This window comes from Lemur catta, chromosome 3 (assembly GCF_020740605.2).
Source record: "Lemur catta isolate mLemCat1 chromosome 3, mLemCat1.pri, whole genome shotgun sequence".
NCBI classification, from domain to species: domain Eukaryota; kingdom Metazoa; phylum Chordata; class Mammalia; order Primates; family Lemuridae; genus Lemur; species Lemur catta.
In genome coordinates, this window is record NC_059130.1 from 18,988,632 (window position 1) to 19,012,008 (window position 23,377).

At 47.9% G+C, this 23,377-nt stretch overlaps 1 protein-coding gene across 2 annotated transcripts in view; it reads right to left on the minus strand.

Annotated features, from left to right (window-relative positions):
• Positions 1 to 17,272, minus strand: part of NGF (nerve growth factor) — a 50,334-nt gene extending 33,062 nt beyond the window's left edge. Inside the window, exon 1 of one of the 2 annotated variants that reach the window (XM_045546892.1) lies at positions 17,237 to 17,272. The gene's annotated coding sequence lies outside the window, so the exon portion shown is untranslated. The remainder of the gene's footprint in view (positions 1 to 17,236) is intronic. The other variant, XM_045546894.1, reaches the window with a different exon arrangement.
• Positions 17,273 to 23,377: the final 6,105 nt, after the last annotated feature.

The window sequence follows — 23,377 nt, forward strand, 5'->3', positions numbered from 1 at the left end:
ATTCCTCTGAGAAAATTTAATTTCTAAATTAGGCACAGTAACAGATTAACAACAACTAATAATAAAATATTAATAAAGCAATTATAACAATATGCCAGCATCACTATTCTTTGGCTATGGGGCCATTATTAAGTAAAATAAGGGTCACTTGAATATAAGTTCTGCAATAATGCCACAGTTGATCTGATAAGCGAGATGGCTACTAAGCGACTAATGGGTAGGTAGCTAGATAGCGTGGATACACCGGACAAAGGGATGAGTCACCATGTTCTGGGCTGGACGGTGCAGGATGGTGTGAGATTTCATCATGAAACTCAGGATGGTGCTCAATTTGAAACTTATAAATTGTTAATTTCTGGAATTTTCTATTTAATTTTTTTTGGACTGTGGTTGACCCTGGGTAACTGAAATCTCAGAAAACAAAATCATGGATAAGGGGGGACTACTGTATATGCAGCCTGTGAAATGCTGGTAAAAATGGCTCTCCAAAGGGAGAGAAAGGGGAAGCCCTAATTTGGAGCCTCTGCTGCTTCCTGTGGTGTAAATACTTCTTCCGTGGCCAATTTCAAGTTGCCAACGTGACCTCATGAGCGTGGAGTTGGGAAGAGAAGTTCACAACGGAGCAGGTACGAGCCTGTATAAGCCGGCTCCAACACACCACTGTCTGGAACATTTTCTTGGATGAGGAAGGAAGACTTCTCTTTGGAGCATCCCTCCTTCTCCTCCTCCTACCTACCTTTCAGACCTCAAATGAATCACACCTTCCTCCAGGTAAGCCTGCCCTGACCCCTTAAGACACACCGTTGACCAGTGTGTGGATCTCTCCTTCATGACACTTATCAGAATAGAAACTTCCATTTCTTTGTGTGATTACTGATCACTGATTTTCTTCCTGACTAATATGTAAGCCTCACCAGGAGGGAGGGAACCGTGTACAGGTTTTGTCCACTACTGTATCACCAGTGCCAAGCACAGCTCCTGGCACAATGTTGGTGCTTAACAAATAGTTGGTAAATGAATGAAAGGAAGAAATGAACTCGGCCACAAGCTGGGCTCTGCTGCTAACACTGGGATTTTAGACAAGGAACTTCATCCACTAACTTTTTAATTTTCTTTCCTTCATTTTTTCCCATTTATTAAAAAATAAAAAAGGACTGCATGATTTCTCTTGATCCTTTCAACACTAGGATTCTATGGATCTTTGAGTCAGAAAGGGACTGCAGTTCTTTAATATTTGCAGTTGCCTCAGAGCATCTCCACTTTTGTAGGGTGTGTGTGGGGGGGCAAGGCAAGGGCAGATGGCAGAAGAATGCTATAGGGGACAAGAAGGCTTATAGTGAAATGTTTTCATTTCCTTTTCATGTCCAAGGCCACCGGGCTATGAAGGAATCTGCCTGTCAGCCAGCCCTGTGTTAGTAGATTCATCCCAGTGATTCTTTTCCTGAAAGGCTCAAGACTTCCTTGGAATTAAAATTGAAATAAGAAGTGCCAATCAGATGGCAAGCCCCTTGTGGGCAGGTGTAAGTCTTAAATGTTCTTACAGCCCCCTAAAGCCCAGATCAGTGGGTGCACACAGTGAGGCTCAGAGATCCTTGCTGCACAATTAGCTTTAAGATGGACTTCACCCTTGTGGGAAGAGTTAGTCCTAATTACCAATTTTGATGGGACCAAAAAGTTCCTCCATTTTTATATGTTTGCTTAGGAACACAGGCAGAAATATTCTCCCAACATTTTAAAAAATTTTGATAGCTTTGATCATACGTGAGACAACCCTACAATTTATTCCTCCCCTCGAGTCCAGGGAAGCTAGAGAACCCTTGTCTCTGGAATTTCTTTTCTATCCTGGCCCAGCACTTTCTGGCAGGGCCAGTGGCAAAAGCTAAGTCTGGGCGCCTTGCCCTGTGCCGGCTGCTGAATAAATTCCTGTTGGGGGGCATGGCTCTCTTGCTCTCGGGACCATCCCAGGATCGCGGGGCGAGAGCCAGGTGGGACCAACTCCAGGCCCACGGTAAGAAAGGAAGGGGGCTGTTCCCTGTTTGTGCATAACATGACATTGCCTCTACATGTGACAAAGGTGCCCGGAGCCAGCAATAAGTGGTCCCCAGAAATCTGTCGGAGTGATGTTTAGTGGCTGTCAATGCCCTGTGAAAGGAAGAGACCTTTGGGGCGGGGGCTGCACTGTCCCAGCCTAAATTCCCAAATAGTGCCTTGGGAACCCAGAATGGACCTGTCCAGGTAGCAGCCGGGCTAGCATAAAGAGATGATAGAGGAGCTTGAAAGGGAAGACCAGTGGTGATAAAAAGAACACTAAATTTTTAAAAATTTTTTGATGCTTGTATGCCTGGAGCTATGTTAACCATTTTATAAACATTATTATACTTAATAATCACAGCAACATTACTATTACCCCATTCCGTGGATGGCTTAACTGAGGCTTACCCCACAAATGAGTGGTAAGTCACGCAGTGCTACCATGACATCAACCTTGTGTATTCCTTGTGTAGGGATTTCCTCACATTTTAAACTCCACTCTCTTGCCCTCTCAGTTTGCAAAGACCTCAAGCTCCAAAGTATTTCCATGAGTCATTGACTGATGTCTGCAATTTTACTTTCCAAGATTTTAATGATATAATGAGGATAGCTGCCATTCACTGAACAGCTTTTATGTGCCAAGGACTGTGCTAAATGTTTACATATATTCTCTTCTTTAATCTCGACTTCACAAGAGAGAGATTATTATGCTGGTTTTACAGTTCAGCAAACTGAGAAGGAGTTTATACAATTTGTTCAAAGTCACACAGTTAGTGGGAAGGAAGGACCAAGGCCTGTCTTTTGTCGATCCATTGCCTGTGAGAGGTTTATCACCTTCCAACCAGAGAATCTGACAGCTGCTAGAAGCATCTGTTCCTGGGATAAGCACTGGTCTGAGCCTTTATCAGGCGTGTATTTCTTCGTAGGAATAAAGGTTCAGAGATCATGTTTTGATGGAGTAGAAGTTTGAAAGCATCAAATCGGTTATTACGAAGACGGGGACCTAATGATTGAAGGGGAGCTCCATGACAAGTTGGCAGATGGGTTTTGTGAATGAAAAGTCAAAGTGGTGTGTCAGCGGCTCTCTGAGGAGGCAGGAAGAGATGGCCACTAGGGGTGTTTTATGACTACCCGAGGCAATGTGACAGGCAACTTCATGGCCTCAGCCCTGCAGGGCGTACAGCGCCCAGGCGGCTATGAGACTACGTCTGCGGGAAAATCCATATTTCTATGGACTGAGTCAGGGCTGAATTAAACATTAGGGTAATCCGACACATCTGAATTTCATCACCATTATATCACTCTTTAGACCTTGTAAATTTTCATAATGATATTTTTGGTAGGTTGGAGTAAGCTGTCTACATCTGAGGTGTGTTACTTTAAACCTACATTAACAGACCAATAAAATGAGGTGTTGGCCAGCTAATCTCATGCAGTCATCTCCTCAGAAGTATCCAGGCAGCAAAATGAACCAGAATTATGAGTAAGTGTCCTGAGGTGGCCCTGAGGGCACAGACCCCGACCATACCCTGTCTCCCAGAGAAGGGGCTGGATGGTCGGAGCTGCGTTCCTGCCACCAGGCATCCCTCTCCCACGGCAGAGTGTGTGACCTGCAAACCCTGGAATCTGTACAACCTGGAATCCTGGGACCTTGGAAGTGTGATGCATGATCTGCCCCACCCCCACTTCAGCTCCCTCCAGAACTGGACATCAATATCATTATTTTGAGATGGCACAGGGGGCTCACATGGATGGAAGGGGTGCAAAACACCAAGAATAATGTTTAATGATGGATCAGAGCATTTAGAATCAAGACTGTACATGAACTGCATTTTTTATAGTTATCTCCTGTCGTAGCAGCTCTCTACAGGTTGCTATGTCCACACAGGACTCAGTCTCTGCCTGGCTGCACGAGAGGGTTAATTTCACCCCTCATCGGCCTGCCTTTCCAGCACCCCAGATCCAACTCATAGTCCTCTCATTTGGCTCCTGGCAAACTGGTGGGAGAAGCCCCTCACACCTAGGATGAGCTGACCCAGAGATCTCTGCTGATGTCTGCTGTTCCTTCCCTTCCCTCTACGCTGGGCCCCACTCCTGACCTGGGCCAGCCTGAGCTGTGATGTCTCCTTCCTGGTCCTGCCTCTCTCTCATTTACTCTCTCCTGACTTCTCTCTTCAATCTCAGCTTGCACCCCCAAGCCCTCCAGCTTGATTCCCCATCCTATCACGTATCAAAATCCACAGCTGTCTCTGCCCTACAAGGCCAACCAGCCATACCTATGCTTGCGAGGAAGCCCCTCTCCATTTTAGGGTCACCTCATCTGGAGGTGGGGGGCCTCTGGAAACTTGCAGTGTCACTCATGGCATGCCTCCTCCTGGAAGACTTCCCCAAATGCCGGATCCTGTTTTCCTCTTCTTTTCCTAACCCTTTGTAATAAGCCCTGTCTGTGCCATCCTTATCAGTCATTTGTTGAATCACTCACTCAGCAAAGACTCACTGAGCTCCTACTATGTGGTGAACTACTTGCCGAACACAGCAGAGTTCTGGAACTCATTTGTACATTCTTGTGGGGGAGACAGATAGGAAAACAAGAAAAAAAATCATAAAATTAAGTAATATAAAATAAATAAAGCAGGGTGAGGGAATAGAGTGGCAGGAGTAGGTGGGGGTGGAGATGGATAGTTTAGATTAGGGTGACCCAGAGGTGACATCTGAGCAGACCTAAATGTTGAGCAGAAGCTAGACATGTAGGAGTGTTCCATGTAGAGGAAACAGCAAGTGCAAAGGCCCTGAGGTAGTAACAAGGTTCGCACATTGAAGACATAGCAAGAAGGTCAAGGTGGGTGTCACAGAGCAGGCAAGGCAAAGAGTGATACCAGACATTGGGTTCCTCCACCTCAGCACTGTGGACGTTTTGAGCCAGATAATTCTTTGTTGTGGGGGACTGTCCTGTGCATGCTGTTTAGCTGCATCCCTGGCGTCTACCCACTAGATGCCAGTAGAACCCCCCAACACCCCACGCCCCTTGGGACAACGAACACTGTCTCCAGACATTGCCAAATGTCTCATGGGAGAAAAATCACCCCCAGTTAAGAACCACTGAAATGAGGCCCTGGCAAGAGGATGCATTTTATTCTATGCGTAATGAAAAGCCATGGGAGGCCTGAGAGCTGGGAAATAATGTGACAACTTACATTTTTAAAAGTAGACCAAGATTCTGGCTGCTGTTGGGTCAAAAGGCTGTAGGGGAAGGAGAGTGGAGGTGGGGAGACCCAGGAGGAGGTCCGGGGGACAGGTGACCCTGGCTTGGGCGAAAGGGGCAGGAGTGGATGGTGAGAAGTGACTGGATTCAGAATATATTTTGAGGGTGAAGCCAACAAACTTGTTGGTAAATTGAATATGAAAGGTGAGGGGCAAGGTAAAATCAAGGATAACTTCTAGATTATTCTGTGGGAATAATTATGTCATTATCTAAAACAGAGAAGACTAGGAGAAGGGTAGTTTGGAGGTCAAAAAATGAGAGATATCCGTTAGATCTCCAAGTGGACAGGCGGGTAGTATATAAGAGCCCAGGGCCCGAGGGAGAGGTCCAGGTTGGAAACAGACATCCAGAAGTTGTAGATCATAGTTGGTGCCTGGGGAGGATGAGATCACCGAGGAAGAGAGTGATCTAGAAAAGAAAGAGGATCCTGGACTGAGTCTAGGTCGCTCCCTATTTATAGAGGTCAGGAGAAGGAGAAGCCAGCAAAGGAGACAGAGGAGGAGGACCAGTGAGGCAGAAGGGAGGTTAGGAGAGCTTCGTGTCCCCAGGGCATCCTGGCAGTGCCGTTACATCTGCCCTGGACTGTGCTCCTGAGGACAGTCTGCTGTCGTCAGTTGGGAGTCCAGAGCTCCTCAGGCACTCATTTGTGTGCATTGTTGGCGACGATACTGTACCACCATAATATTCTGTCACCACGTTTTGGACAACCAAGTGATTTAGCAAAAGTCACTCTTGGTTAATGTTTACACTGAGAAGTAAATGCTATTTGTTCCATTTTACAGCTGAGGAAACTAAAATGCAGAGCGCTGCAGCACCTTGCTCTCCATCCCATGCATTCTGGGACCGGAACCCTGGAGAGTCTGATCATGCATTGGTGCATTTTCCACGGAGCCCCTGGCCCCTGCCTCACAGGGCCTGCTCAGTGCCTGGCACAGGCCTCCGTTCCAACACGGCGGGGACACCTCATCTCTGCCCAGACATACGTGAGTGCTTCCCTGTCTGCTACGGCATTGGGGATGGGCAGGCAGGAGCCGGGCAAGGCACTGCCAGTGTTCTTCATCCAACTAAGGGCAGAGCCAGCACCTGGAGTCTCACAGTTCTTGTCCAGGTTTTCCCATCTCACCTCTACAGTGATCTATAGCCAAGGTGTTTCCCCCTGCTTCCATATCCAGTGTAACACCCTGCGAGCTATGCAGGGCAATATTATTATGCTCACTTTACAGATTAAGAAACAGAGCCTCAGAGAGGTTCTATGATTTGCCTGAATTAAACAGCTTGTAAGGGTCTGATCCAGGAAAAAATCCCTTATCTTCTAAATTTAAGTATTACTGAATTGAAATAAATGTTTATACATGACTTAACCATTTTTCTTTCTTACATAACACCTTTCTCAATCCATAAAAGAAATAAATTACAGATAAGCTTGTGGAATTTTTCTAAGCACGAGTTTTGCTGGGCAGAATTCTGTAATAGGTCCATAATCATTTAAGAAGTTGAAATGACTGGAAGATGAATATTCTGTGTACTATGCCAACTTAAAATTACTTTGTTTTTGCTTAATCATGAAGATGCTTTAAAAAGAACCTTTGAAACATAGTTGTTGTTTTATTAAGCCCTCTGATTTCTGACATCTCCTGCTCTTTTTTGGAAAAATTCAAAAACAACAGCACTTAAAAACCCCACCCCCAAAATATTTTCTTTCATTTCCAAGATACAGAGATGCTGACACATGGGCATGAAATCTGGAGTCAGGCTTTGGTGTCTGACCTCTTCAAAAAAGAAAATGAAAACATTTGCAAGTGTTCACACTTTCCCTGTGAAAGCAGACACAACGCTCTTAAACCCAGGTGAAAAGAAAGACAATTTGTTTCATGCATAAGAAACATTCTTGGTGGTGTGTCATATCTAGGACAATTGATTCTGTTTGTCATGGGAAGTTTCAGAAAGGGTGGAAATATACGCCCCCTTCTCCTCCACTTTGAGCACAAAAATAATAAATCAGCATTTGCATTTTCCCAAAAAAAACAGGTGCAACAGCAATGAATTTAAACATCTCTTTCCTGGCTTGTTTGCAGTCCACTCAAGCTCCCTGGTGTATGGCTCAATGTCATCCACCTGCTAGGGGGTGGGGGCTGGGTATGAGGTGACACATATCTCTTTTCTGCTATAAATGTTATTAAAAATGTGCAACTAGCCTGCTGACATTAATTTTACAGGGAATAGTGGAATGAGTGGTGGAAAGGAGGATACTCCTAGAGAAATGAAAATTATCTGCGGAACGGGTCCCATTTCTCCTCTTCTGTCCCACTGCCCTGTAACCTCAAATAGAGATGTCTTAACTGCCTGGAAAGGAACATTAAATCTTTGGTCTGAACAGGAATTCAGCATGTGAGGAGATGTCACTAATAATCCTCTTTGAGTCCTAGTGGTGAAAATGGGGCCCAGTGGGAGGGCATTTTACTAGAAGAGAGCTGGAATGAGCCCCAGGGGAACAAGGGCAAATACAGAAGGGGGCAGGGAGGCAAAGCTTCCCTGTGAACAAAGAGGCAGGCAGTTTGTCATCACTGTTCTGTCCTCAGAGGCTGCCCTAGCCAGGCTCTCAAGAAAATTGGGACATGTCACCTTTGTGGTGTTAAAGTTGAATATTGGTGGGGGTCACCCTTCCACGTGCCCTGCACTGGGAACTGAAGGTCTGAGGTCAGTGACAGATTGCTGGTTGGGTTGAAGGCTGGAGTTAGGATTAGAGTTTGGTTTGCCTGAAAGTGTCAGCTGCAGTGTCCACATTAAAAACCTTTAAGCTTCTCCTACCAGGAGAGAAACTTAAACCATCTGCCTTGGGGCAGCCTGGAGCCTTGCTCATGAGAAAATGTTAGGCTCTCTGCTCTGGCTGGGAACTTCTTTAGAATTTTGACAATATCAACATTTTAATAGTATCTTAGGTCTGTTGTTCTTACAAAAATATACTGAGGGGGAAGGTTATGATTTTGTGGGAACAGAAGCTCCTTCCAAAGTCACCATACCAAAGCATTTATCCCGGTGACAAGGCCAGGAAAGGACATGATGCCCCCGACAGTGCCCAGTAGTGACAGGGAGAAGGATGTCTTGTGCCTCTTGGACAATTACCGTCATGGTTATGTCTAGGGGAACAGAATCACAGAAAGATGGCTCTCCAAGCACGAAATGGGAGAAAGATGGTGTAGAAAGTGGGGCCAAATATAGGATATAATTGTTGTTGCTTCTTTGCTGGGTTTGCAAAGAAAAAGCAAACCTCAGAGATAAAAACATTTAAGGGAGTCATAGTTCTGAGGAGGTTGGGTAGTCACAAAGAAGACAAGGAAGAAGCAGGAGGAAGAAGAGGAGGAGAAGGAGGGAAGGAAGAGGAGACGGGGAGTAGGAAGAAGAGGAAAAGAGAAAGAAGAGAAGGAGGGGGAATGGGTAGAAGACAGAGGATGATGGCAGCTCTCACTTACTGAGGGCCTCCTTGGTGGCAGGCACAGTACCAGCCACTTTGTACATCTCCGTCACTTGATCTACACAACAGCTCTACAAGGGAGGAATTAATCTCACTTTACAGACGGGGAGACCAATGCTTACAGAACTAAAGTTATGCAAGATCATACAACCACAAATCACAGAGCTGGGATTTAACCCCGAGCTTGTCTGGCTTCCGAGCTAGGCCTTTTTCTAAATCACGCTGTCATCTATGCCAGCAGCTTTCAAACTTTTTTGACTATGACTCACAGTAAAAAAATACATCTTCCATCCTGAGCCAGTGTGCACATATATGTGCATATACATATATACAGCACAACTAAAAAGTTTGTGAACATTTTCCCTTGCTATACATGATGTATATTGATTTTTTAAAATTTTATTCTATTCTCATTTTTTTCCCTAATAAATTGATCTCATGACCTGAAAATGGGTCTCATCCAATACTTTGAAAAACATTTTCCTTCCTCTACTCTATAACAGTTGATGTGAAATGTTTTTTAACCTCCTGCTTGATCTTGGTAGATCCCAGGCAGCATCTTGCTTCTGAGGCACGCTGCTAACTGTGTACTCTGTACCATCCCTCTAGCGAGGGGACATCATTAATAAAATATTTCAGAAATTACAAATATCTGACAAAGCCGTTTGCTTGGAAAAGAGTCAGTCCAGGAAACCATCCAGAATACATAATCACAGATCTCAGGCACCGACTGGTAATATTTTAGGCGGCTGATGCATGCTTTTGCAAAAGAAACTATTTTCTCTGCTTTCAGAGCCTAAAGAACTCATCTTCTCTAACGGGCAATGCACAGTCACCATCTAACAATAACTGGTAAGGGAAAAGACACACGCCAGGGGTTGTGGGGACTCCATCCATCCACCATCAAGAGTAGTGTTGTCTTTCTCAATTTTGGGTGAAAACAACCAGGATCTGAAATTAGATTGCTTTTCTGGGGAGTGTGTATATCTCCACCCTGATTTAGGATTTGGGGGATGATGTTGTTTCAGTAGCTGGGGGCAGTGGCTGGGTTGGTTGAATCAGATTTAGGTCATGGAAAGTGAGGTCCCGATCAGGTGGCTCAGCGCGAGTCAGCACTGACAGGCTGCGGACTGGGTGACTTCACTCCAAGCAATGTGCACGCTAATTGAGAAAACATGTTCCTGGGATGGCCTCATGCAAAAATCCAGATTTACGAATTTTTTTTTTATTCCTAAGAATTCCTTGAATATTTGCCGTGCGTGTCTATACAGCCTCCCAGAGCACTTCTCCTCCTTACTGAGTAGGGTTGTTTTTCTGCTGTGGCCCAGGTCTGGTTTTTCAAGGGTGGGATTCTGACAGAGGGCACTGGGCAAGCAGCCACAGGCCTTGGGGAGCAGCAAGAAGAGGGCAGGGGAGAAGAAAAATAATCTATGCCTTCTGTGCTCTTCCGGGGGGCAGAAAAAGCGATCGAAATCCAGTCCCTGAAAAGCAATTGTGCACAAGCTCAGTGAGGGCCCTGCCTATTCCTGGCTCCAGCCCCTCCTTCACACTGCCCTCTGGGCTGGCTACACCCCACACGCCCAGCGTTAGGAGCAGAGGTTAGGCTCACTGGGCATTTGCTGTGTTCCAGACTCTGTGGTTAGGACTTTTCATCATTCTCTCCTCTCATCTGCACGGCTGCCCTCTGAGGTCAGCATTACGATTCCCTTTCACAGATGAAGAAACTGAGGCTTACGGGGTTTAAGTGATGTGCTCACAGAGCTAACAAGAGGTGGAACTTGGACCCAAAGCCAGTTTTACCTGATTTTGTGCCAGGGCTTCTCCAAAATCCTACCTGCCTGCATGCAGGACACCCCCTTCTCTAAGACGCCCTCCCTGGAGGTCTCCTTGACATTAAGACCTCGCCCTTCTTGGAGGTCTCATGGCCACACAATTAGTTCTTCTTCAGCTAGTTCTGGTTTTGGTATCGCTCACAGTAACTCCAAGTGTGTTCATTTAGATAAGATTAAAAACACTGCAGAAGGTTTGGTTTGGTCTGTATGGATGTTTTGAAAGTGAAGAAATTATCCATTCAATCTCAAAGTTTTGGCTGTTCTTGAAAAGTTGTAAGATCTGGCTACATTAGACCTACAATCCTACAAAACGACTGATGGCCTGTCCCTTTTGGGTGGGGCACATCCTCTCAGGTTTTCCACAGTCCTTACCAACCCATGGCCTTACCCCATTTATACTATCTGATGAGCCTCTAAAGCCATTTTGGTTTGGACTCCTGAGCAAGCTCCTTGGGACAGGATCATGACTTACATGTATTTTGTGTCCCCATAGTACCCAGTCCCCCAGGTAGCATGTTAATAAAAATGCTAATTGAGAGAAGGAGATCAATCCAGTAGCCTGATACATGGCTCCTACCTCCCCTGTCGGGTAGGGACTGTCCTCCCCTTCCGCCACAGGTTAAACCAATGCAGCAACAGCTGCTCAAGCCTGGCCCTGGGTCTGAGAGTGCACAAACGCCCTGCTGCCACAGCAAAAGTCACTTTCTCCTCCGTCCTTCTCCTGTAGACTTGAAGCTATCCTAAGAAACTTAAAATCCAGAAGACAGAAAGGAGTTGTTATGTGGGGTAAGGAACCAAAACATAAGTAAAAGCTGCCAATAAAAATGGCCATTCTTAAGAAATTCCTTATTTAGAGAGCATTGCATAACATTTCTGAAATAAAAGTCTGAGAAGTTTGCCTCTGAAAGAAAATTATAGGAGAATCCATGAGTCTCCTCTTACCCGGATATTATGAGGTGAAGATAATTCAGAAGATGAAATGATTGGCTAAAATTCTATCAAAATGAGAATGTTAATTACAGAAGGTCAAAATGTAGGTGAGTAAATTCCTAGAGAAGCCTTCAATGCTACCAAAAAGATTTCTTCTCCCCATGCAGCAAAGCTTTATATATACAGAGACATTAAAAAAAAAGCCAAAATATAAAGATGATGTTGTCCTACCTGAAATGAAAGAGCATGAAGGGAGGGCTCCCCTCAGATGAGCCCCAACAGGGGAGAACATGAAAGAAGGAAACTCATGTTTGTCAGGCACCTGCTTCATGCTGGGCTGTGCTGATGTTCTACCTACGCCAGCCCACTCAGTGTGCACAACAGCCAGATGACAGTGTAGCTGCTGCTGCTAACTTTGTTTACAGATAAGGAAACTCAGGTACAGGGGAGGCCCGCCTGTGTCTCTGTCCTCCTGGGGTGCTATGTCCTTCCTCCCCGCTCAGCTAGTCTAGCATCCTTCAGGCAGCTAGAAACCAGCACTTGTCCTTCTCCTACAATTTTGAAACTTGTAATCCTCAATCCAGAAGGAGCCTGCCCCTCTTGGGGGCACATCATGGGGGTTCCACACATGGTCATTCACAATGACGAGGTGGCACCTCCGTCTGCTGACGTCTGAGCCAGGTCTGCTAAGATCCAAAAATGGGATGGCATTTCACTAGGCTGAACAAGTGAGAAATGGAAGTCACTTTATGAAGAATCCCCAGTGATGACAAACTGAAGACAGGACAGTTCCCCCCACCCCCAACCTGGGCAAGGGCTGGGCTCTTGAGGCTTCTACCACACGGGACAGTCCTCCCCAGGCTCCCTTAGGAGCAGCAGGCAGAGGGAAGGTGATATACACCACCAAGCCTGGATGCTGAAGGACCAGCCAAAGGGAAATCTGCCTGTCTGTACAGACAGCAAATACTCTGTGGTTATTGGGAAACTATCCCTGTAGTAGCGGATTGTAACTGCCGATGTGGGACGGCTTCTGTATGAAACTTGGGCTGTTCCTTCCCACTGACTTTGTAGCCAGATTCCTCCACTTGCAGGGCTCTCCACCTGCAGAAGCCACCACAGGCAGTGCCAAAACATCTCAATCTGCTTAGCCTCGTGGTGAATTTTCAGGAAAATCCTGACTGTCTGACTCTGACTAATACTACTGCTAATAAAAAGACTTCCTGCACGTGAAAGAGGTTCACCAAACTCTTGGGCAATTCAAAAAGCATTGTTGCTAGTCCCACCTGACAGATTTCATCATCAGACCAATCTTATTTGGGGATCTCTCTCTCTCTCTCTTTTTTTGCCTTGTTAGGAATCAGCTCCAAGCTCTGCGGTTCATTTTCTCTCCTACTTATAATGACTTGGGCATTAGTAGCAAGTATATTTTCCTATAATATCCTCCAAAGATAGTATTCATTTTATTTTATTTTTTTTGTGCTATTAATAAACAATGATCCTATTTTTTTGTCCCCCATTGAGACCTTGGGGCAGAGGTGAGGATAACGTGAGCTGTTCTGCTTGAGAAAAAACCCAGTGCCACAAGCACCATCTCTCCAGTATAGCATTACTAGCCTATTTTTTTCAATCAAATGTCACATTATCGATTCTCATTTATTCTCACAGCTTGGGCACAGTTGTATTAATTTGATGTCAACGTGTATTCACGTTGTATTAAGTGCTGTCAGCACTGGGAGGCTTCTGCTTCAGGGAAGGGACCTCCTGGTGCCAGAGTGTGATCCATTTAGTAAAGGAGAGAGGATTTCCTCCCAGAGCTGTGGACTCCCCAGGCAGGCAGTCTGCTTGTGTTTTTAATAGCATATGGCAGAGAAGGAAGCTGCTTTGCTCTAACAGCACCTGTCCCTTACCCCCATTCTTCCTGGTTTCCTTTTCTTATAGGTCAATTTTGGTCACACTCTACTCGCAAAAGGCAAAGGATGATGCCTGGCGGGGCCACAGCACAGAGGTTCCTGCTGATGGCAGCCTGGAGTCTGATATGCTGGCTCTTGAAGGATGAAGCCAGGGCTATGCTTATGAAGCCCAATTCAATAATCAATCATAGATGCCCCAACAGAGGGCCTGGCCTTTATTGATAATTTCCAAGGGAGTTCTCAACTGGGAGCAGCATTATCATTTAAGACATGCATTTATCTCCATATGGGGAGCATTTCTGGTTGTCACTATGATTTCTGAAATTTACTAGGTCAGGCAGGGATACTAAACTTCCTGTACTGTGCATATTGGTCACATTTATTCAAGAACTGTCCCAAAATACTGATAGCCCCATTGAGAAACAATATTAATCCAATATGCTTGCTTTATGGATTGGGAAAGTGAGGCTGGAGAATCTTAGTGACTTGCTAAAGGTCATAAAGCTATTTTTCCTTTTTTCTCATAACTTAGAAATTACCACAGGAAGTTTACCCAAAATACAGGCGAAAAAATATCAAGAGATCATCTCAACATTTTAATCTGATTCCTATTGTGTCATAGTCTGAGGCCAATGGTCTATAGAAACTCCTCGAAAGCATGTCAAGTAGCCTGTAGAGAAGCAATGAAAACATCACAAACCACGAGAAACTCTTCTCTACTGTAACTTTTTATTTTTCTGGCCATGGCTAAACTTTGTGGCTGAAGGTCTATTCCCCTCAGCTCAAATAGCAACATTTCCATGCTCGTGCACACCCAACTGAAAGGCCAAGGACCCCAAAGCCTCAATGTCGCCATTTGCACATCAGCTTCAGCGTCATTCTGGTCTCACTGCTATTTGGAGTTAGGATCTTGACTGTTTCCCCACTGTCAGGCAGTGAGGTCACATAGGAAGTGGATAGGAGTCTTTCATCCTCATTTATTTGTCTGATGGCACAATACACAGTTCTATGAAACTGGTCCACTACAGAGTTGATTTCACAGGACCTGCTATGCCTGAGAGCTCATGGTTTGCAAGATCAGAGGTGCCAGTCAAAGAAAGAGACTGTGACTCTTTCTGTGTCAAAGAAAAGTGTCTTCTGGGAACATGGGTGTTTGCTCACAGATATCTAGAGATTTTTATGCAAACCCTTAGCAAACCTTCCACTGCCTCCTGAAAGCAGAAAGTATTTGCTGCCAGCAAGTCTCCAAGGCCTACTCTGGACCCTGCAGTCCCTGCAAGTTCTGACTGGGAGAAGGTAAATGGCTGGGCCCCTGGTCTCCAGTCTGGCACTGATGTCTGCTTGGGGGCCTTGGCCTTGGCCCTGCTCTATGCCAAAAGAGAAGAGCAGATGCTGCATATCTTTGTAGTTTCTCTGAGGCTCCAATGCAGGGTGCTCCAATAGGGCACTCCACAAATGAGCAGCAGTAGGGCTCAGCATTCATTAAAAGGAAAGTTGTTTGATTTTTTTCATCAGTTTAATCTCAGTAATGATGAGAAACTTCCCTCAGGCTCCAGCCCTGCCCTGCCCTGCCCTACCCTCCCTGCTGATGCCGGCAGCTGGGGCCCCCTTCCTGGCCAAGGCACAGATTTCTCCCTGGAAGAGAATGGCAGCATGAAGCCTCATCCCCTGCTCCCACTGGCCCTCAGGGTCAGGGAGCTGTGGGGTGGGCAATAGGAGGAGGGAACCTCATTCCTTGACAAAAATGAAAAGTGGGGAAAAGGCCACCAACACTAGCACGACTGCCCTGAGTGGCAGTTCTTTCTTCTCTGGTGGGCCTGGGCCGCTGCAGGGGTAAGGCGGCTGCCCAGGAGATGCAGTGGTACCAAGAGGGGGTTATAAAATCTTCTGAGGTACTCTCACCTCCCTACCAACTCGTGTGTCCCCATGCCCCAGAGATCTTTGTTTCCCATTTGTGGTGCCTCCTAACATTTTTCCCTTCAAGGCTTCCTTTTTTCACCTGCATAAAAATGTTGGGAAAAGAGTTGGGGAGGGGTTTGGCAGCATGTGACGTTAACCCCATCTCCCCCCTCAACAGGAGGGGCATTTACTTCTATGACTCAATGCCAGCTGGGCCAGTCTCAGCCCCCAGACCACTCTCAACCCCAAGCCATCAGTCCCCTCTGAACCTCTGGTAACACTGCCCATCATGAAGTGACATTTGGATTGCTCAGGTTGACATATGACGTATTATTCAACAAAAGAGATGCGTCAGGTTTAATATAGCCTTTCTTCTGTGACTCTGCAGAAGGAGAGAGTTTCAGACATTTGGTAGGAAACTGTAAACACTGGGCAAGAAGGGCTGGCAGGGGCCAACTGTTGCTGCCCTGCTGCACTGTTTTGAGAGGAAGAAATAGTCCCCTCCAGCAGACTTAACTGACAGCTTCAAGAGTTTGAAGACCCTGGAGAGAAGTTGCTGGTGGGCCCTCCACCACCGTTTCTGAATTTGCAGAATGCGGCTGGCCATGCCCGTGTAGGGAGGGGAGTGGCACTGGCGGTGGGTGCGCCCAGAGGATGGAGCCAGGGCAATTAATCAAGTGCCTTTTCTCCAGGATTTCCATTGGCCTCAGATGACAGATGGAGCAGAGACACCCAGGAGAGCACTATTTTGGTTTCCATCTGGGAACGTGCACTAAGTTTTCCTTAATACCCACAGCACCCAAAAGACTTTGCTGTAATACACTTTAATGCATGAAACACCCATAAATTATCCTTCGAACTGTTACAACTTCCAACCTGGAACAACTTGGAAAAACCAGCCTAGCAAGCACGCTCTTTTTTAATCTCTCAAGTCGCAAGAGAAGAGAAAGTTCAAGCAGAAAACATCTTCCATAAGAATCTCAGAGATTTTTTTTTTTTAAGAAGGAGCGTTGTAATCAAACTAAGCTAAGCCGCTTGTTTATGCTGGCTCAAAGCCGCAGCTCCCTGACCCCTGAGTCCTCTCTCTCTCCCTTCTCTAGATCCTCACCGCCTGAACCCTGGCGCTGCCCGCCTCGACCTTCCATGCCAACTTCTTCCACACCTGGCTCAGACAGGAGCTGAGGCGAGTGACAACAAATAACAGAGTTTAGCCTTGGCGACCTCGACCTGAGAACGTCCAACGCGGCTCCGTGGAGGGCCCTGGTACCCTGGCCGGCCCCCGCACTTGGCCCGTAGACTTGGTGTGTCCACCCCCGTGGCCCTCAGTCCGGACTCCCAGCCCTCCTGCGACGCGCCGAGGAGCCCTGGCTCTATTCCCTGCATTAGGTCTAGAGCAGCCTGCCCTGCTCGTCCGTCCCCTTACCTGAGGGCAGCATAGTACTTTCCCCGATTCGGCGACAAGCTCAGCCCGCGCGCTGCGAGCCACCGCTCCCCCGCCCGGCGCGCACGCAGCCCGCGCATCTCTGCGCACATTCACTCTCCCTCCACCGCGCGCTGTCCCCTTCTAGCCCTCGCGCTAGTCCCCGGCATGGCCCTGCGGCTTCTGCAGGCGGGAGGGTTGCCCCCTGGACTCCGGGCCATCCCGGCACCGGGAACTCCACGACCACAGAGAGCGCGGCTCCCTCCGACTCGCCCGCCCGCCCGCGAGGGTCCCGCGCCCCCACACCCACTCGGGACATTCCTCTCGGGGCTGCACTTCGGACCCTCGGAGGTGCCCGGAGATCTCGCCAGCCCGGGGTCCATGCGCCCTGTGCCGAGGAGCCCTGCCGCCCGGCCCGTGCCCGCGCCGGCGCCCGCGCTGCGCCCCTCTCGGGGCTCGGCTCAGGGTAGCCTGACTCACCGCTGCGCTCCCCGCCGGCTCCAGCGCTCTCTGCCGTGCCGGAGCGCCGAGCTGCTCCAACACAGGCTTCTTGAATTCTTAGCCCCTCCCCCCGGGCTCCTGAGTCACACCCGCTCCCAATCCTGCCCCCCACCGTCCCCTCCCCACCCCCAGCCCCGCACCTGCTCTGGCTGCGCTGAGGTGCCCGGCTGAAGGGGGTCCTGGGCTCGAGAGAGCGGTCGCTCTCGGAGACCCCGCCGGCCCGGGAAGGAGTCAGGCCTCCAGAGGTCAAAGGGAAACCCGCTGGGGTCGCAGGGGCCGCGCGCTCCAAGCCCGGACGCGGATTTTCCAGGGCTCCGGCTGGGGGTGCTGGGTCCGACGGGCTGCGGCTGGGCGGAGCCGCCCGGAGCTCCCCTCGCCTCCCGCCCTGCCCCCGCAGTTGCCCGCCGCCCGCGCTTCCCGGGTCTGCCCTGCGTGGCCCTCGGTGCCCCGGGGCATCGCTGCTCCCTGCGCCGTCTGAGGGAGCTGTGCTTCCGGGACGCCCCCCCTCACCCCGGGACAGGTGAGCGCCCAGGGGAGCTACGCGAGACGCAGGTGCCCGGGCTCCTCTGACACACGGAGGGCGGCGGCTCCGTGAGCCAGAACCTGTTAGGAGGCCCCCGGGCAGGGGCGAGTCCGGCACGGAGTCCGGGAGTAGAGGACCTCAGCAGTCAGGACCTAGACCCCGGCCTTACCTTAAGGCCCTGAATTCCCCGAACTTCGGGGTCCTGAGCCCCTTCGAAATTGTAGGCCGCCTTGTCCATCTGTGTGCAGGGCTCTTTTCTTTCTTTCTTTTCTGGGTCCTCGAGAGTCTGCAGCTTCTTTCAGTTTTGCAAGGGATCTGCGACCCCAAACTGACATAAACAGCAGACCTTCAGCCCCGCTGCAGGCCCTACCCAAATTCCGCCCTATATCCACCGTGCGGACCTTAAATGGAGTGGGGTCTCCCAGCTGGCCCTCCAAGGTTTTCTGGGTTCCCCGGATGCAGATCCTGACAGGGGAGCTTGCCTGTTTCCCACCTGCCCCTCAGCCCAGGCTGTTCCCACCCCAGCCAAACACTGGCAAGGCACAAATATCCCTGAGGTCAGATTTTTCACCAAATGTGCGTCTTTAATTGTAATAATGTTCTAGGGGATTCATAGCCCTTTGAAAATTCACAGCGCTATTCTCTTCTGTGTTGAGCTTGTCAGGTGTCTTCACTTCTTCCTTTAGCAAAGGCCTCTACCCTGTGCAGATGCCACAGAGGAGGACGGTATGTGGGGAGAGTACCAGAGAGGGAAGGGGAGGCACTGAATCTCCCTATTGCTGGTGACACCATGCCAGTGCAGCTAAGTGGAAGGGCACCCTCCAGGGTGCTGGGATTTAGTGAGGTGCAGTGTGCCTGTTATAAGCCCAGCAGTGGTCCTTTGCCCCCAGTGGAGGGCACTTGAGCAAGATGAAGCCCTGCCCAGGCATTTCCAACTCCCTTGACACAGATTGGACTGAGGTTTCAGCTTCTATTTTCACCTTTGCCTCCATAAGTAAGTTCATCCCATGTATATGTGCCCTGAGAAGGACGAAGTAGGAAAAAAGCCCTAGAATTGGAAGTCAACTTTAGCTCTGGTGTGACCTCGTTATTTCCCAGCAAAGGCTTGTCCACTTTGGAGTTATTCACATATAGCCTGGTGTATGAACACCCTTTGGAGGTGAAGGCAAGAGGCCCGGGAACACCACAAATGGCAAAAGTATCATCATGGTCAGGGGAATCTATTAGGAAATTTATCATTGTCAATTAAACAAAAGAATTTCCAGACAACGGGACAAATTCATTCATCAATCTTGTCATGTGTAAACTTGTTTTGAAAGGATCAGCCCCAAGCCTTACATAATAGCTGCCCAAGAATTTAGGGATGAAGTTAAAAATTTTAGAATAACAGAGAATTTGGTTGTTGAATGCAGAGCTTTTGTGTGTGTCCTTGTGGTATCACCCAAAAGAACAAAAGGATTTGGGGCACTTGTGGTTCTTTTTCATGTGGTATGTAAGAAGGAAATTTAAAAATGATGTAAGCAGAATATAAGCCTGCCTATATGCCCGCCCCCTACCCCCTAAATTGTTGATCATATTCTTATGGCACATGTTGGTTTAATAAGAGCTCCTTTTTGTCCCTAACTAGCTCTGTTTCTGTCCCTGGACTTTAAGGATCTTGAGTAAATAAGATCATATAAACAACAAACATACAAAAACTCCAAAGATTATTTACTGAGAGCCTTCCATGTGCCAGGCTGTGATATCTGCTCTCAGAGGATTTGTGTTCTAGTGGGGGCTTCATTATTAGGCCTGGCCATGTTTATCGTATCATAGTCTCTCTAGCATACCACCTGTTGCATAGTAGGTACTGAGTAAATGTTTGTTGAATCCAACAATGGTCAGAGCCATTTGTGGCTGTCAGACAACCCATCCACATTGCATTGGTTTCCTGCAGGTTCCAGGTCAGGCTGGTCTTGGCACAGAGACCATAGCCAGGTGCCGTTTCTCTTGCCTCTTCCACTTTCATGAAAGGCTCAAATAGAAATGTCCTTCTCCTGGGTCATTGAGAGAAGGACCTCAAGGCCTGGACCAGCTTCATTCACAGGAATGAACAATAGCCGAGCGGGCAGTGGCCAGAGGAGTGGTGTAGACAAGCAGAGGACAAGAGTGTTTTTCTGCACTAGATTTTCTCGAAAGAGCTTTTTATCCAGGGTATCAAAATAACCAGCAGCTGATGCATTTGCTGACTTGGAGGACAGATTGTGGCGTGTATAGTAATTGTTGTTATTTCTGAGGATTCAGAAGCCTGCAGCCATTGAGTGCCTCATCAACAGCAGCTCAGCCTAGCACAAACCTCCTGCCTCTCTCTTGCTTCGTTCCAGAAGGCCAGGACAAAGTGCACATGCTATTTAAAACACCAGCAGCTCAGCAGCGGTCTGCCAGCAAGGGTGGAATCGCTGGATCTGCTTGTTTTATGTGTGAAATACAGAAATATTGTTCCCATTGCTGAATGAAATGATAGCTTCAGTTCAAAGATTTTTTTTTTCCTCTTCCTTCTAATTAGAATGAAGAAAAACTTCAGAAGAGGAAATATTTCATAATGCTTATGGCATGGTTACAGAATCACAGAAGGGATCCATCCAGCCACCTTATTTATGGATGAGGAAACAAGGGCTCAGGAAGGACAAATGGCCAGTGTCAGCACCAGAACTCCAGCTTCTTGACTTCTAAGCAAGCTTTCTTTCTACTATACTCCCTGAAAGAGACTGAGAAAAAAACTGGCCCACATGGCCTCTGTGGGGGAAAAGCTGGTGAAGGAGCAGAGGTAGGCCAGGGTGCAGAGGGAGTCAGGGGCAGGCCCTGTGCCCCTGCTCCCGGGACCTGCTCCCAGCTTTCACTCTCTCTCATGTCTCCGGTTTCTTCATCTCTACCAGTTCCCTCCCCTTTGTTTGTGAACATTCATTTGCCTTTTCTCTCTTAAAGAAACTACTGGCCCAACCACTGGATTTCTCAACTTCTTTTCACTACCAAATTCCTTAGCAAAGTTATCTACACCCACCGTGTCCTTGGCTTTCCTTAACTTTCCACAGTCTGGTTCCCATCTTCCTCTGCTCCCCTTCCCTTCCCCCTTCTGAACTGATATTTTCTTTTTAAAGATCATCAGTTGCAATAACAACACCACCAACATAATCCTAAAAGCATTTATCAAGTGCTTGCCTTCTGTCAAGCACTGGGCAAGGCACTTTTATGAACCCTGTTAGTAGGTCCTATCCATTTGTAGATAAGAAAGGTGAAGCCCTAAGAGGTAATTCACTTCCCAGGTCTCAGGCCCAGTCAAATGGCTGAGTAGAGATTTGAACCCAAAACTGTGAAGCTCTTGCTGTTAAATGTCATGCCTCCTCTTCCTTTCAGCCAAGTTCAGCTGACTTTGCCAGTCCTAGTCTCCTCTTGTCTCCTCTCCTGATGACCTTCTGCATCTGACATTTTCCTTTTGAGGCTTCTGTGACTCTACTGTCCTGGCTTACTCTCTATTGCTCTGATTTCTCCATCTGCCCTAGGTGTGTGTGGGCCTCCCACAACTCAGTCCTGGGGCTTTGCATTCTCCTCCACACTCATTCTTCCACGTGTTCTCTACTAATTCTAACCACAGCTTCAACTCTGATCTCTCAGTCACCAACATTTGAGTGTCCATTACATGCAAAGTGTTCTTGTTTCAGCCAACCTGCACAGGCACTGGCAAGGACTGTGTTTCCCTCCCACCTCTGACTCTCAACCCCTCCATCCAAAGTCCTTGCTCTGAGCTCAGCCAGGCAGCCACCCTATGATGCGATCCTCAGGTCAGGCAATCTATTAATACTTGAGCCAAGGACAGTTCAGCTCTTTTCCTGCGGGGGCACCGCAGCCCAGGAAAGCCAGCAGCTTGGAACTGGCAAGATTTAGCTATCTATCCCATCTATTCTCAAAGATGGTGTGTCCTTAGGAAAAAGATCGATCCTCTTTGAGCCATAATAACCATAATTACTTATAATTTTATTGATTAAATATATTAAATAATTTTCAAGCACTGGCTACATGCGAGTCCCATTCTAGGTGCTGGGGATTCAGCAAGTGAACAAAATAGGCTTTAGACACATGGAGCTTAAATTCGAGTAATTTGCTTCAGCTATTTAATAAATGTACATTACTTAATGTATATGATGTGCCAGACCCACAAAAAGAAAATGGTGATTTTGGTGAGCTTGATCGGGACAGGAGAGCAAGACAGATGCAGAGACAGGCAGTGGTGACACAGGCAGTGGTCTCCTTAGGTGTGAGGAGAGTCAGGTGAGCCCCCTGGGGATTGGATCGTGTCCTCTGCTCTTCTGATCCAACCAGCTGCAAGCTCCACCTTCTCATACTGGTCTGACTCTGTCCCTACAAGGGCCCCCAGTGACCCTGTGGCCTTCACTGGTGTTGTCTTCAGAGACCACTGGGATATTCCCAGTCTTTTCCCACTGGGAAAAGCCCTCAGGGTCCCTCATGAGCCCATGGCCAAGGCATCCTGCCACTACCTCACTATACAGCCCTCACTGGCCTTCATCCCTCCTGGGGCCACCCCAGAGATGCCTCTGGGGCAGGATTCCCCAGTGATCAAATTCAGGTGCAGAGTGTCATAGCTACTGTTTCCCATCACATGGGGTCATGCAGAGAGTTTGGGTTCTGTGGTGCTGAGGCAGGCAGCAGCCTCCTACCTCCATGTGGAGGAGACTGGGAGAGGTGGGCTGTGCCGCATCCTGGTGGCTGTCTGTCACCTCAGTGGTGACACTAAGTTCAATGCGTTTATTAAAATCCTATTCTGGGGCAGGATCTGTGGTAGGCACAAGGAAACAAAGATGAAGAAGAAATGTTTCCTGCCATATAGGAACCTACTGTCCAATGGGGAAGCAGACACATAAACTGGAGAGAAATCTGTAGAGGAAAATATAGAAGCTTGGGAGATGGGGAATTTGACCAACTTGGAGCTTCAGGGACTCTTCGTTGTCCCATTGCACTTAGCATAAATTTCATATTCTTTAAAGAGATTTATGAGGACATGTCCCATCTGCGTCCCCCCCCCCCACCGCCACCATCCATCCTCCTCTCTTCCTCTTGCTTGTCTTTGCTCTAGCCCCAACCATGGTGATTTTTTTTCAGTTCGTTTCACAGGCGGTGCCAGCACCTCAGGCCCTGTGTAGTGTTTCCAGTGCCTCAAAACCCATTGTCCCTCCCCCCACCTCCTTTTCATCTGGCCCGTTCCTCGTCCCTTGAAACTCATCTCATAGAATCTTTGATGACACTTCCGGTGGGGTGCTTCCTGTGATACCCAAGTCAAGACTGCGTGCCCTTTCTAGGTGCTTCTGCAACACTCTGTATTGCCCAGAGAGCATGCTTAATAAATAGTTTTAAATGAGGTATTGCCTGAGCTATGCCTGGAAGCTGAGTAACAGCCAGGAGAAGAATGCTGGGAAGGGCATCATTTGAGACAGAGGCAACAACTTAAGCTAAGGCAGGCAAATGTGAGACAGTATGGTGCGTGCAGGAAACTGCAGCCAATTCAGAACCAACGGGGCGTGAAGGGGCAGGAGGTGAAGCTGGAA